Source organism: Saccostrea cucullata, unplaced genomic scaffold, assembly GCF_032062105.1.
Source record: "Saccostrea cucullata isolate Sc308-1 unplaced genomic scaffold, CSIRO_AGI_Scuc_v1 ctg1386, whole genome shotgun sequence".
NCBI lineage: Eukaryota > Metazoa > Mollusca > Bivalvia > Ostreida > Ostreidae > Saccostrea > Saccostrea cuccullata.
The window spans coordinates 1-15,019 of record NW_026923571.1 but is presented as its reverse complement, the minus strand read 5'-3'; the positions used below and the strand labels follow the sequence as shown (position 1 = coordinate 15,019).

Sequence of the window (15,019 nt, the reverse complement as noted above, 5' to 3'; positions counted from 1 at the left end):
TCCCCTTATTTCCTTTCAATTATTAATATCATATTTCTTCCTAAAATTATGCTTAACGAGGCCGAGTCTAATTCGAGTGCGCATGACTTTGCGCAGCTTTTTAATTTCATGCAGTCATTTGTGCAACAGTACATCTTTGCCAAATATTTGGATTTTAATACAAAATTAACGTTATCTGTAACCCCTGCTGGTGTGAAAATGTGATTTTACGAAAATCATTAGGAAACAATGCTGAAATGGCTCTAACGACGTTACCATTTTCTGACTATATAAGCCATGCATGACGCTAAAGAATGACGCATGACTCGCTTGTATGTTCAAGCCGTATATGGATATTATACTAATAACAAAGGACAGAACATCCAAAGAAACATAATAGCAATCTAAACTTTGCTATTTTTTTTTTCGAAAAAATTATATGCGCCGATATCTCATCTGCACTGATACGTATTTATACCGAAATATGACAATTTTATAGTAGGCTTTGAAAAAATAAACTGGGCAATTAATTCCTAGACCAAGCTAGATGGTGAACTTTTTTGAAATTTCGCAATTTGGTGACTTTTTATAATAACTTTCATCTACTTGAATGAAAAAGAAATCGCTAGGGCAGAAATACAAAAAATATGGGAAAAATGTGACAATTTGGCGCTTTTCCAACAAATTCCCATAGGGTACAATAGTAAAATTTACCAACTTTTGAGATGCTCCCCTAAGAAATCGGGATGGTAAACATTCGATTTTTTAATCTTAAAACAATAAATATAACGGTAAAAATTAATTATCAAAAAATTATCAAAATCCCTAGGGCAGAAATAATTAGACTCGGCCTCGTTAAATCAATTTTTGGAAGTATTGTGAAGCTAATTGGCTCGTATGTTGATTATTTCAATTTCACATCTTTTAGTAAAATAAATGAAAACGTAAACAATCTAGAAATGCAAATAAAAAGAATAACGAAAAGAAAAAAAGCAACGATCCGTTAAAAAAACAAGATCTTGAAGTGGAAAAACTATTGTAGAAAGGTCACATCAACCATGATCAGTACATGTCATAATTTAATAGATGGAGTACAGCAGTGTCAAATTCATCATAAAAGCAGATAAGAATAAATGGTATGATCCATGTTAGACAAAATAAGATCCAACCAAAGATTTTATTTACAACCAAGGCCTAGTAATTACAAAAAATACATAAAACGATTTTTGTAGGAATCCATGTAACATCAACTTATTTGTTATTAGCTTGTCGTGGATATAATGAAGCAGTTTTTTTTTGGCTTCGGAAGTGTTTGAAGACATACATTGGAAACACCTTATTTGACCAATTTAAAGTCGTAAAACATCATTAAAGGAATTTATTTCTCAAATTTGACAAATCTGTAGACATCTTTTATATACTAGATCTTGATTCTTAAAATAATTGGAAAAGAGCAGATAGTGGACTTGTTATAAGGCATTTATGACGATAAAATGACTTTAAAGGTACTCTATTTTTGTACCTGGGTTTTTAAATTTAAAACAGGTAGTTGAAAGACATTTCTTCCAATGGTTATGAAATATGTCAGACTTTTGCATGACAATGCACCTGTACTAAAACACACATTGTTACAAGGAATGGGAAGTTGAAAAGCTGACTGTCCTACCACGTCCCCCATTTCTGCAGTGTGACTTCTTTGTGTTCCCCAACTTAACTTCCACATTTCTGGAAAAAATTACTAAGGAAATGCCCCTGTGTCTGCATTTTATCAACAAAAGCTAAAATTCTTTCTAGAAGTAAATTGACGTCTGAAAAGTGTTTCAAGGCCAGGGATGAGTACTAGTACTTTGAGGGACAGAGTCGAATAAAAGGAGCATATATTAATGAATGTGAGCGAAAACAGCTATATGCCATTTTTGGTGGAATATAACTCTTGTAGTTTCAAAGTAATATAAGATACTTAAGGACATCTGATCGTAATATTTTGAAATTCATTGATAATAGTGTAGTAATTGAAAATACTATTTAAGATTTAGATGATTTCACAAATAATCTGTATTTACTTCTGAAGAGTTCAACATTATAGTATATCATAATTACCATGGATAATAATCAATATATATGTGGATAATGAAATATAGGTATCTAGGCTTTTGAAAAACGTTTTAAATCGTGTGCGGTATTTCCATTCTATATGTATATACTTCAATTGTCTTATTAATCAAATAAAGAAGCGTCTGCTTTCATTGCTATATATCATAAATTGCTCTTTATTTCATATCATGAAAAGATTTGTATTTCAAGTTTCATTCATGAAATTCTGCGGGAAAATAATTTAAGAGTTATCTTCATGTGGTTCGAATATCCTTAAATCTGAATTTGTCACGTGCAATGCAAAATTAATAACTGACCAAACGTTAAAATGTACTTTCAGAAGTTAATCTTACCGCGCTGTATTTGTATGCAACTATTGTAACAGTTATTTCTTTGCACATTGTCATTTTGATCTATCGCTTGTAAACTGCGTTTCTATCAGGGGACCTTATCATATATTGATAAGATTATGAAATTGTTTGAATAAAATGCACTTTAACTATCCTGCCTTTGAGTCTGTTTGCTATTAAAAAAATTGCATTTACATGTACCACATTTCATCTATCTCGCTGTATTGATGGATAATTTTTAATCTGATCAAGTTATCTAAATGCAATTTAAGGGCAGATGATCCATCATGGAAATTACATTTCACGTCGTGTTAGTAAAACTCGTTGCCTTTGCAAAGAATAAAATATGAAAGCTTGTGCTTTCATTAATATAGAGATCCTCATCTCATCTCATCCTACTCAGTGTTGTTTCTAATGCAAAGTTAAAGGAAATTCAATTCTATTAGTTGTCCTCGTGTGGCAGTGGTACGAGTTGCTGCTCTAGAGCGGATTGATCCTTATAAAACGTAGCGGTGGGATGTGGATATTGGTCCTTCGTATGAGACCGTATAATATTAAAAGAAAGAAAAGGTCGCAGTAGCTAGGTGCTAGTATTAAAAGATTTCTAATTGCTCAATGACTATGAGTGCTGGGTATATGTCAAAAATTGAAGCAATCCACCGGCAAAGGGTGGTGTCAACGTATGAGTTAAAATTCTTGAGAGGGACGTTAAACAAGAAACCAATTAGCTTAAAACGTATTAATCCAAGTTTTGTATGGGGTAAAATGTAAATTTTGTTTCAAGACCGTTTCTGGGATTTAAAAAAAAAATAATATTACAGATTGATATGAAAGAAAAAATGTTGCAGGAAAAGATTTTAATTTTCTGCTTCGTTTAAACATTTTGAAAAATTATGATTTTAAGAGTTTTTTGATGGCTGATCTGTCATCCTTAAACTGGCTAAGAATAGCTTCTTTTTTCATAATTAAATTAAAATAAAAAAATATGAATGACTGACTAAAGGTTAAAATGTATTTACAAAAGTTAATCTTACTAGTTCCGCTTGTTTGTTTGCAATTACTTTTTTGTCTTGTCTATTGACATTTTGATCTATAGATTGCAAAAGTTTTATCAGGGGACCTTATCATGTCTTGATGAGCTCATAAATTTGTTTGTATAACATGCACTTTAACTGTTACGCTTATAGGTCTCTTTATCACAAACAGATATCCCTACCTTAATCTATTTCATTAGATTGAATAATATATTAAAATGTGATAAAGTTATCGAATTATAATTTAAGGCTGCAAATATTTATTTTTAAATCATGAAAATACCAATTTAAGTAATGTTAAATCAATCATTAAATATAATAACAGTTTTTTTTTTAATCTAAATTGTCATTTGGTTCAAATATACAGTGTCAAAGGTATACCAAACATACACTTACACAATATCTTGCTTTTCTGTTTACTTAATTGAACTGTTGATGGTCGACATTAATGAGATTCACTTAGCATGGCCAATTCTTTTCCATCTAATTGTAGGTTGGCATTTAAGGAAGTGGAGAATAAGTAATTAGTATATGGAACATTTAATTAAAATTAACTGATTAAAGAATGAATTACTCCCCCCCCCCCCCCCCCAAAAAAAAAATAACACGATAGTATGCGAAGGAAGTTTAGACACTTCTGAACATTTTAAAATAATTTGATATAACATTTCTAAAACTAACTATAGAGCTTATGACATATGTCTTCAATTAAATGAAAGACGTTTTTGAAAAACAGATGTTTGATTCATTCTAAAAGTTCCGTGTCAATGAAAGATTTGGATTCTAAACTATTTTAATTTCTTGTCTTAATTTCTAAATTGGTCTCTTGTTTAATGTAGTCTTTATCTGCTATTGCATTTTCACGTATTAATTTGTTTTATTTACATGTATGCTTCAAGCTTGTGTTTTGTTTCGAGGAGTGGAAAAAAAGATGCGTAATCATTATGTGATCAAATACCCATGCCTTTTAAATACTCTTTAAAATAAACATATGAAATCCTTTCGTAAAATGAAGGCCATAACTATTAAAGAAGAAGTTTTGTGTCGATCTTGTTCCATTATCATTTTTAGCAGTTAAAAGAGATCTTCTAATCCTTTGTATCACTGATTATTGCTGCCATCACTGTGTGTAATTGAAGGTTTATTACAGTCTTAAAATTAATTTATCTCTTTCCTTTTTTGTTTGAAATTAGAAAATTATACAAAATCAACAGCAAAGAGACTAACAATTTTTTATACAAGCAGTCCTTAAGATAAATTGAAATGCGGACGTCTGTATTTGCTTCCTAAAATACACAAAATAAAAGGACCAGTGCTTGATGCACTTTTAAAAGGCCAATGCAGTCTCCGAAAACTTCCACCTGGTCGGCCATGAGGCACACAAACGGAAAATATAGTTACGTCATAACTGTGACCATTTCCTTGTGCCCATTGTACAGAAACAAATATCATTTATCAAAGACACCTCGGACATTATACAAAAAATTGAATCTCTTACTGTACCTGAAAATGTCATCCTGGTTACTTATGATGTTACCAGCATACTAACATTGAATTTGATGCATTTTTCTGTTGAGAAAGCATATTTTGCAGACAATTCTAATCTGGAATTTCCTCGACCTTGCAGCTCTGATCTTATCTTTTTTCTCAGACGTATACTTGAAAATAATTTTTTCGAGTTCAACGGACGATACTAAAAACAAATTATAGGCGGGCGATGGGGGCACACCTGTCACCAGAAATTACAGATATACATGTACGTATGAAAGACATCACTGATTTTGTAATATCGAAATTTCAACATGCAAACTTATTAAACACGACAGATTTAGTGATGACAGCTTCATTCTATTTAATGGAAACCTGGATTATATTTTAAAAAAAATTGACATAGGGAACTCTTGTCACAAATATTTGAGATTTACTTACGAAATATCTCACACCAGTGTCAACTTCTTAGACACAACTATTTACAAAGGAACAAGATTCTTAGATAGCCAGCGATAAGACATTCGCTCGTATATCAAACCTACTAACAGCTTCCAATGCTTGCAAAAAGTGCTCATGGGGATTGAATACCTCAACTAAGTGTAAGTTATTGATAGTTGAACTAAATCATAGTCTTAGCATTGTATTTTTTTCATGGCTTAATTGTTCTCTATCATTTTGTAACATTAAATATAAAGTTTCTCAGGTCGGAATTTAAAATATCGTTGTTCCCCCTAACCCGACCTTAAATTCTCAAGTTGTGTCGGTAGATAGGTACTCTTTTTTCCTACAGCAGCTTTGAAAATACATACTAAAATTCAATGGAAAATTACTTTTATAAATAAGAAAAGTACAAAAGAAAGCCATTTGTAAACAAAATGCTAAGTATCATGCATAAAAGCAAAATCCATGACTAATTCTGAACTGTTATTCATTTGAACTTGTGAAATATCTTACGCCAGGGTACTTTTATATAAATTGAATAAAAAAGACAAGATTCTCAAATATGCAAAAACCGGACATCCGAGTATATTTTGCAAACCTTCGATCAGCCTCCAGTGCTTATAGACAATAAATGTACTTTTTGAGGGCCATTAGATTTGCAGTGGTTCTAGATAGAACATTTGGCTTCGGAGTTAAGACGTATGTGGCTAATTTTTAGTCGCAGGTTCAAACCCCAATGAGAAACGTTGAATACGGTCCTTCAAAAGGGAAATCGTAAAAACTTTTGTCCAGTGTCAAGAAAGATCCCCACTACTTTGGCGAAAAAGTGCTGAGAATGTCTAAATTTGAAGCAATGGGGAAATGTTCAAATGCATATGTCGTCCATACAAATCTCGAAGGGATAAAAAGCAAAGAAACGACCAATCTTCAAGGACCTAATTACAGGAAAATACACTGGAAGTCTCAGGAAGCTGAATCATGATTTCAAAACTATTTGCAAAGAATATGTAAACAATCTTTAATTGAACCAAACTGAATCTACAAATGATAAAAATGCTATATACAATGTCATAGTAATGAAGTTTAACCCATTGTGAATGTATGAAGAAGAAAAATCTAAATTATATTTATCAGGATTAATACGCAGACATTTTGACAACAACCCCTATGGTTCTATAATGGCATATAGTAAACAAAGGAACAAAGATGAACTGGCCTGGGGAAAATAAACTCAGACAAGCTTACTTTTGATTTCAGTCTCACGAATATATAGGTTATCAGATCAAAACTCAAATTAGATAAAATGCAGTAAAATTATATGATCTTTTAACTAGTTGGGCCCTCATCTGCTCATGAGACTGCCTTTATCATGTATAATGTACCTTAAATTCAACAAACAGGTTTGTTTGTTGTTGAATGTCCATTTCGAAAATGTTTTCATTCAAATGGAGACGCCAAGGCACCCACGAATCACTCTTAATTAGTCATGGTAAAATATATTATCGAGTTGTTTCAAGAGTGAAGAATTCTAATTAGCTAAGGGCATAACACTGAGACGTCGCTGTTGTTTTATGAAGAACTAAGCTTACTCACTGAATATACCTACAATAATCGTTAACACAATAGATTTTTAGCTAACCTTGTCATTCATTTTGTAAACACTGAATATATAAGACGTGAACGTAGAACGTGAAATAATCGCTGATATGTACATAGAAATGATACCCATACTCCTATTATTTTGTTCATCATATCTGATATATCATTAAAGAGAAACACCCTCAATTGGGTTCTGATATAATGTCGAGATCCCGGGTTTTTGAAATCAGTGAAAATAAAGGTATTTACAGAAAAACCGGAAGTGCATTCATTTATATTTCTCATTATATTTAATGAATCTAACTCCCTAAAAACGCCTAGAAATACTGATTTCACACTATTCCAATACGAATGACCATTAAAAACTGCCCAAGGAATATTTTCAACTCAGTTTTTGTTTTTCGACTTATGCGCGTCATCATGCACAGAAGGTGCAAATTTTTAAACCCCTACCTCAATAAGGGAAGGGAGATGGTAATATATGATGTTTGTTCCGTTGTCCAGTGAAAGCAGGTTTGAAAAGAGACGGGTTTAATTTAGCAATTTGTTATGAAAAACCTCTAATTTACAGTTTGAAAAAATAATTAAATATCTTAACAGTAATATAATTAACAAATACCTAAGATATCATTGACTTTTTAAACATATTAATTAATATGATAAAAAGGGGAGCCCATCCTTTATCCTTGTTGCAAGACTCTCCCGAGACAGAGAATTTGTGTTTTTATGGTCCCCACGCTCATTTTTGGAAACAATATTGTTATTCACCAATTCTACTGCGAAGATTTGACCATTTTGGACATATGAACTGTTCTTGTTATTAAAAGTTGCATGAAAAGAAATATAAAGCTCCGAAAAATCTTTCAGCTTTTCAACAGAACGCTATGATGCAGTTCATCTGACTGCCTATATGACGTGATTCGCACAAAAGCAGAACAATGGCAGATGTGCATTTAAATAGGAGAGGACTTATTTAAAATGAAATCAACACTGAAACCAAATATTGTTTTCTTTATGGAAGTTATTCAATTTGATTACGATCTTTATAATCACCCTTGTATATGCCTCGAAAACGTCGTAATTTTTACCAATGGATAATAAATTAAAACGTCTTGCACTCTTACATAATTATGTTTATTTGTTTTTGCAACCGTAGCTCTTAGAATGCGATTGTTTATTTACATACAAAATTGCATCATAAGGTAACACATCTCGCCCTGCGCGACCAGTTTCTTGTAAGTATTTCTCAATACTGGTTGGACATCTAAAATGAATAACTTTGCGAACAGCAGGTGCATAACAGATTTTAGGAACAAAAAACCTGGGATGCAAAACTCGATGCGCCAATACTGTATTAGTACAGACATCTGTTTGCGCGTGGAATTGTTAAAGCATCTAGATTTTAAACCAGATGTGGGAAACAGAAAATGCAAATACTATGATGTATGCGAAATTTTATGCTGTTGCTCAGACTAAGAATTGTAACATGATGCCATAGTATTCGCAAGTGAGCACAACTACATCATTATTTCCGTACAATTTACAGTGATACTTGCCTTGTAAACCCTGACACTTGCCTGTACATGAAAGACTTGGTCTCAATAATATAAAAATAACACATTTGATTTTTCAATGATTTTTAATATATGAAAATAATAATTCAACTACTGGGGCATATTTATTATGGAGTTTCAGTTGAAGTATGTTCTTTTATTACATATTTTCGTCGGTTAAACACATATAACAAAGAGGCCCATTGGCCACATTACTCTCCTGAATCACTGTGGTCCTGCTGTGTATGTGTATTCACATGTAAAGTTTTGATACCATTGTGGGTCACTGGCAATCTACCTTTGAGGGTCATTTGAACAATCTTGGATCTACACTAATTTTGGATATGTTTCTCAGTAAAATTGACTCATCATGGCTTTGCTAGTCTTGAGAAATTTTTAAAGAGCTTTCCTATAAACTTGAGTCAACAATATTTGAGGATGTTTCCCCTTAAATGTGACTAATCATGGCTTTCCCATGTTTTTAAAAATCCTTCCTTTATATTCATATGCTACACTGATTGCCCATTGTGGCCCCACCTTAGCCTGGTGGTCATGACATGAACACTCTTGAATACTCACTATAAATTAAGCTTCTAAATGAGTTTCATTTTTTTCTATCTTAGTGGTTCCTGAGATGTTTAAAAGCTGCTATTAAAATTTACTAATTTTAAATTATCTCCCTTGAAGAGTGTGTATTCCTTAAGATATTTTATGGCAATGAAATTGGCAGAGTTAATCTCGAGAGATAAAAAAGGAAAACATTAAAATCAATAATAATGTCAACAGACAACAGACAATTTTGATAAGAAAAGATGTGACACTAAAACCTTTGGCTCAAGTGAGGTAAAAATACACCAAGCATCCAAACATATGATAATATTTGATATAATATAAACAGTAATCATACACTGCAATCAGATATAATAACCCACTCCCACACACCTATAAATGATGATTTACTGGTTGTAGTTTTAAAGATCAATGTTCTGGCATCTTTTCAAGCGCTCAACTATTTTGAAAAGATGAGAGTTGAAATCTGAAGATATAGTTGAGAATGGGTTTTTCCTTAAACCACTGTAAAAATTCATCTTGCAGTTATCAATCACACTAAATGGGTCTAATCGACTTAAAAGTTGAACTAGAAGTGTCACGTCTTCCAAATTGTCTTTTGTAATGTGTTTTCCACTCCTTGATACACACCCAATATTGTTCATATAATTTTCTACAGTTTCTGCAGATGCACATTCCTGTAATGACTGTAAAAGAAGGGAATCATTTTTTTAAAAATAGATTTTAGTCCTGAAAGAGTTTCCTTCTCGTTTGCCGTCCTGAAATTCACAAATATGGATGTACCACATCAGGAATTGAAAAAAGAAGTTCTATAGATCTGTGGTTTTGTGTGAATTAAATACTCTAAAAACTTCCCCAGATGGCATTTTCATATCAACATAGCCATTTTTGCACAGTTGTTCTCTGGGAATTATCACAGAACTACCACCAAAATCCAATTCGATTGATTGATTGATTGTATACTGTTTAATGTCCCTCTCCAGAATATTTCACTGAGAAGGAGACGTCACCATTGCCGGTGAAGGGCTGCAAATTTAGGCCTATGCTCGGCACTTACGGCCTTTGAGCAGGGAGGGATCTTCATCGTGCCACACCTGCTGAGACACGGGGCCTCGGTTTATACGGTCTCATTCGAAGGACCGCCCCATTTAGTCACCTTTTACGACAAGGGGGTACTGAGGACCTATTCTAACCCAGATCCCCACGGGTTATGAAATTCCATGAATATTTTATTCACAATTTCTTGAAAAACCTTCCAAAAGAGAGGTTCTCTTGTTTTAATGTGTGTGTTTCTGAAGTTTTCTGGCAGACTTAAATTTGGAATAACAGGCTCACTCTCTAAGCTGTCGATTGAAAATTTCTTCATACATAGCTGAATCAGTAGGGCCTCATCAATTGTGTGTACGAAATCACTGTGTGCCTAAAAATATCGAAACTTTAGGATTCCAAACCTCTTAGGGAATGAATTTAATAGCTACCCAAGTTACATTTCATGTATAACTTGTGTTTAACTGTTCCAACCCATGTTATACCAGTATCACTTGGGAAGCTTTTAGAATTGTTCTTTATAATTTAATTTTCCATCATTAAATTAAGAGACAAAGACAATTTCTCCGATGATATGTTTTGTAAGTCTTTATGACATAAGTTACACAGTTTATACAATATAATTATTTTTTATCCTATTAAATGATGTGTTACAAAAGAAATTAAATTATAAAATAGCAAAAGTTAAAACAGACAAGTCATTAATTAATTTAAAACCAATATCAACCAATAAAGCCCCCAGGACCTTAATCATGGACCAAGGGGTTAAAATTTTGATAAAAAATTTATTCCCGTCATGCACATAGTTTGCCTGCTAGATATCTATGTTAATTAAATAGATTAGTAAGATATAATGCATTTCCCATTTAAGACAAACTAAGCCCATACTATTATATGTAGAGTCTAAATCTTTGAATTTCACAGTTCTATCATAATAAAATTTGTTTCATTCTTATATTTACTGCAAATTTTATTATGATAAAAAAAAGAAGCAAATTTTATTATGATAGTTCACATGAATTAGGACATTCAGAATCTTTGCCCCCCCCCCCCTTGGCCATGGGTCATTCTACTTGACTGTAGAGAATAAGCATGGACGACATGATACATACCTGGAACCCTCCTTTTACTTGACCGTTTACGTTGGTCCTCCTCAGCTGACATTTGAAGAAAGCTAGACTTCCTTCCTGTCGTGAAGTCTTTGTTGAGTAGAATCGTTTGAACATTTTCTAAAAGTAAAAATTGTTACATTCATAATAAATGTTATTTAAATACCACAACAGACATATTTTTCTCTTCACATATACTGATTACTGAGTACTTTAAGCAGCAGTATAACTTACATCAAAAAAATCCTGTTCTACATGAAACAGCTCTTCTGTAACAGGATCAAAAATCTTCATTCTTTCCGTTGCAGTGTGAGCACCAGCAAGAAGATCTTTAGCTCCACTCATCCTTACTCTAACAAGTTGATCCCCTCCAAGTATTATTTTAGCTGTCTCAAAGTCATCTCCTTTCAAGCAATAAAACATATTTAAATAAAGAATGCTGACCTAAAAATTAATGTCAATTTAGTTAAAAGCATGTTTTCTAAACCTTATTATAAAATTTAACCATGCATGTACTTTTGCATTCCAGGAAAATGTCAATTACAAACAATTCTAAACATTATTATATTTTTTTTCGTTGACACATGTGTTGAATATTTACTTAGAAGTAGTAGATTTTTACATGTACTAAAAACATTTAACAAAACTGTAAACAGTCTAAAGTGTAATACTGCAATCCATACAATGAACAAATTAACTCATATAACAGTTACTAGAAAAGTGGGTATAAGTTTCTAGTAAACATTAATTTAAATGGTCTTGGTAGTTATCCTTTGAAACAGTAACAAACATAAATAAAAAAACAAAATTAATACTTTGTTTTACTTCTTTCGGCTTTTTCATGCGATTACACCAACTCTACACTGAGTTCATTGAGAACTTCAGTGCACCCATCATAATATTCAGGATCTTGAAGAATTATCTGAAAAAGTTCTTACTAAAATTGATATGAAAAAAATGGCTTACTGAATGTTTACCTTTACACTATTACCATAATTACAGGCAATACTAGTACATAACATTTAAAAAGGACAATTTCTTTCTTCATGACAAATTGGAATATATAAAAAAAAGAAAATCTTTAAAAATTACCTTAAGGGAAAATATCTGTGACTTGCTTGACATCTGCTGACTATAAGGATGAGGGATATGTGAAGGAATGCAGGATTACATTCATTTAAAAGATTTGAAATGCTTCACTAAGGTACGTCCAACCTTGAACATAAATAGCAATAGAAACAAATGTATATCTACCTTGTGTACCTCTACCATTATTCAAAAGGACATTATTATAATCTTTGTATTAATAGAATAGTTACATTGAATAACAAAGATGAGAGACAAATTTTTGTCCCCCTTCTTTACTTTTGACATCTGAATTAAACACAGTTACACTGGATTAAAAATAAGATATATACCATATAACCTTACATTTCCTTCAAATTGCTTTCTTCTTCTGCACTGAGGTAAAATACATCAAAATTAATTTCATCTGGAACTGAAGAAGTGATGCATTGATCAAGATCCCTGAAATCTACACGATCAGGGTAGTAAGTGGAGGCTGTGTAGTGGTAATGCTTATTACCCCCAGTGAGTCTAACATCCCTTGCTATGGTCATTCCACCGATATTGTCAACTGTCACTTTTCCTCCTATTCCCAACTGAATACTGCAAACAATACCCTCTGTGTTCAAATCTCCCATTTTGTCCAGAAATGTGTATTTACTGTCTGCTAAAAGGGTTATACCTGTCTTGTCTAATAGATCATTACCTGCCTGGAAGCGAAGGGCAACACAGGTGTTGATCTTCTGCATTGCACAAGATTTACTTAAGAAATAATTTGCATAATGGGCGAAGCCCATTATGCATAAATTATGCCATGTCTCCTACCATCGTTGATGTCCCAGGCATACTATACTAACTAAACAGTGATTTCTTTTATTTCCATTTTATTGTAAAATAACATTGTAGATTTAGACTAGGGCTCCCATGCCATTTTCAAGTCCTCGCCCACTGATGTCAAACACAAATGCAGCCGCACGAGATTTACATGCATATAAGACCTCCTTAGCTCCTGACCTATCGACCTGCCTAATTTACATTCCAGTAGAATTATCAAGAAATCAACTCCGCTAACTTGCAAAGAGTTATCACAGAGGTGGAAATATATGCATATTAGGCATCCTTAGCTCCTGACATATTGATTTGCCCAATTTATATTCCAGCAGAATTATCAAGAATAAATTCCACTAACTTACAAAGAGATATCACAGATGAAAAATATAGAAATGGAAATATATTTAGTAACTAGATACGATCTCGTTGCGAGCAACGAGAGGTCTTCCGTCCGATTCAGGAAAAAAAAAACCTCGTAAAATCGAACTGAAAAGTGTTTCGAAATTTTGGTCACAAGGAGGATTGAACCCAGGTCGCCAACGTGAATGCGTCTTTTTTTGTTTCTCTTTTATCCGCAATGCGCAATCCATTAAGCTATTGGGAACACTGCTCTTAATATACTTGTGTATACTTTTGCAACAGTATACCTGTCTAAGAATTTTAAAAGGCGGACCACTATTGATATTTTGGCCCAAACGCCACGAGTAAATATTTGCTCCTTTTCTTTGGACTGATCTATTAAATTGGTGTGATAGTTTCAATGAAAGTAAATAAATAAACCGTTCTCATCGCCTTTATTTTATTTCATTGTTAAGAAAATTTATTTAACACATTGTACACATTACATATCGTACCCAGCCCAGTTACACTAAAGCAGTGAAACGGAAATTAAGTTTTAAGATTGACACTGAATTGCAACGTACTACTACGTGAAAGTCCAAGTAGTTTTCCATATTTCATGTATCCTTATGTCAGAATGGTTTAATCAAACGCTCAGCTGCCCCCATAAACCCCTACTCGCGAAATGGCGGAGTTGACAGAGACAGCCGCCATCTTGGGTCCGCTTCAGATTTTCAAATATTAATATCTAGAGTTCAGATTACGCAATATTCAAACAACTAATATAGTAAACATCAGTAAAAGGGTCTCTATTAACAAATAAATGAAAAATATTGAAAATCAAAAAAGTTAGAAAATACAATTTTTTTAATTTGCTTGTCGTTACGACCGAAAGTACTGACGACGAACGAAAGGTCGCGTCCTGGATAGTGAATTTCAAGATCTATAATCCCTAAAAGTTTCACAACGATATCTTTTACCGTTCTTGAGATTATCGGAAGACAAAATGTCATTTTGAAATCAGGAAATGTCCCATAACTTGGCACCGAAAGCAAATTTCCAAAAAATCTCCCGGATATATAAAATTCATATTACGACACATCTCTTCTGAAAATTTCACGTCATTCCACCCAGTAGTCTTTGAGATTTCGCGTGCACAAAATTAGAAAGTCAAAAAAATAATAAAAAGAATAATAACTAGATACAATCTCGTTGCGAGCAACGAGAGGTCTTCCGTCCGTTTTAGGAAAAGGAACCCACGTAAAATCGAGCTGAAAAGAGATTCAAAATTTTGGTCACAAGGAGGATTGAAACCATGTCGCCAACGTGAATGCGCTTTTTTTTTTTTAATTTTATATCCCCAACGCGCTAACCATTAAGCTATTGGGAGTACTGCTCTAAATATACTTGTGTATACCACGGTACTTTTGCAACAGTTCACCTGTCTAAGAATTATAAAAAGCATTCATAATTACGAGTAAATATTCGCGCCTTTTCTTTGGACTGATCTATTAGAT

The 15,019-nt window shown here is 32.9% G+C and overlaps 1 pseudogene; it reads right to left on the bottom strand.

Moving 5' to 3' along the window:
- Positions 1-9,821: 9,821 nt before the first annotated feature.
- Positions 9,822-11,665, bottom strand: LOC134264371 (uncharacterized; annotated as a pseudogene).
- Between the last annotated feature and the right edge of the window lie 3,354 nt (positions 11,666-15,019).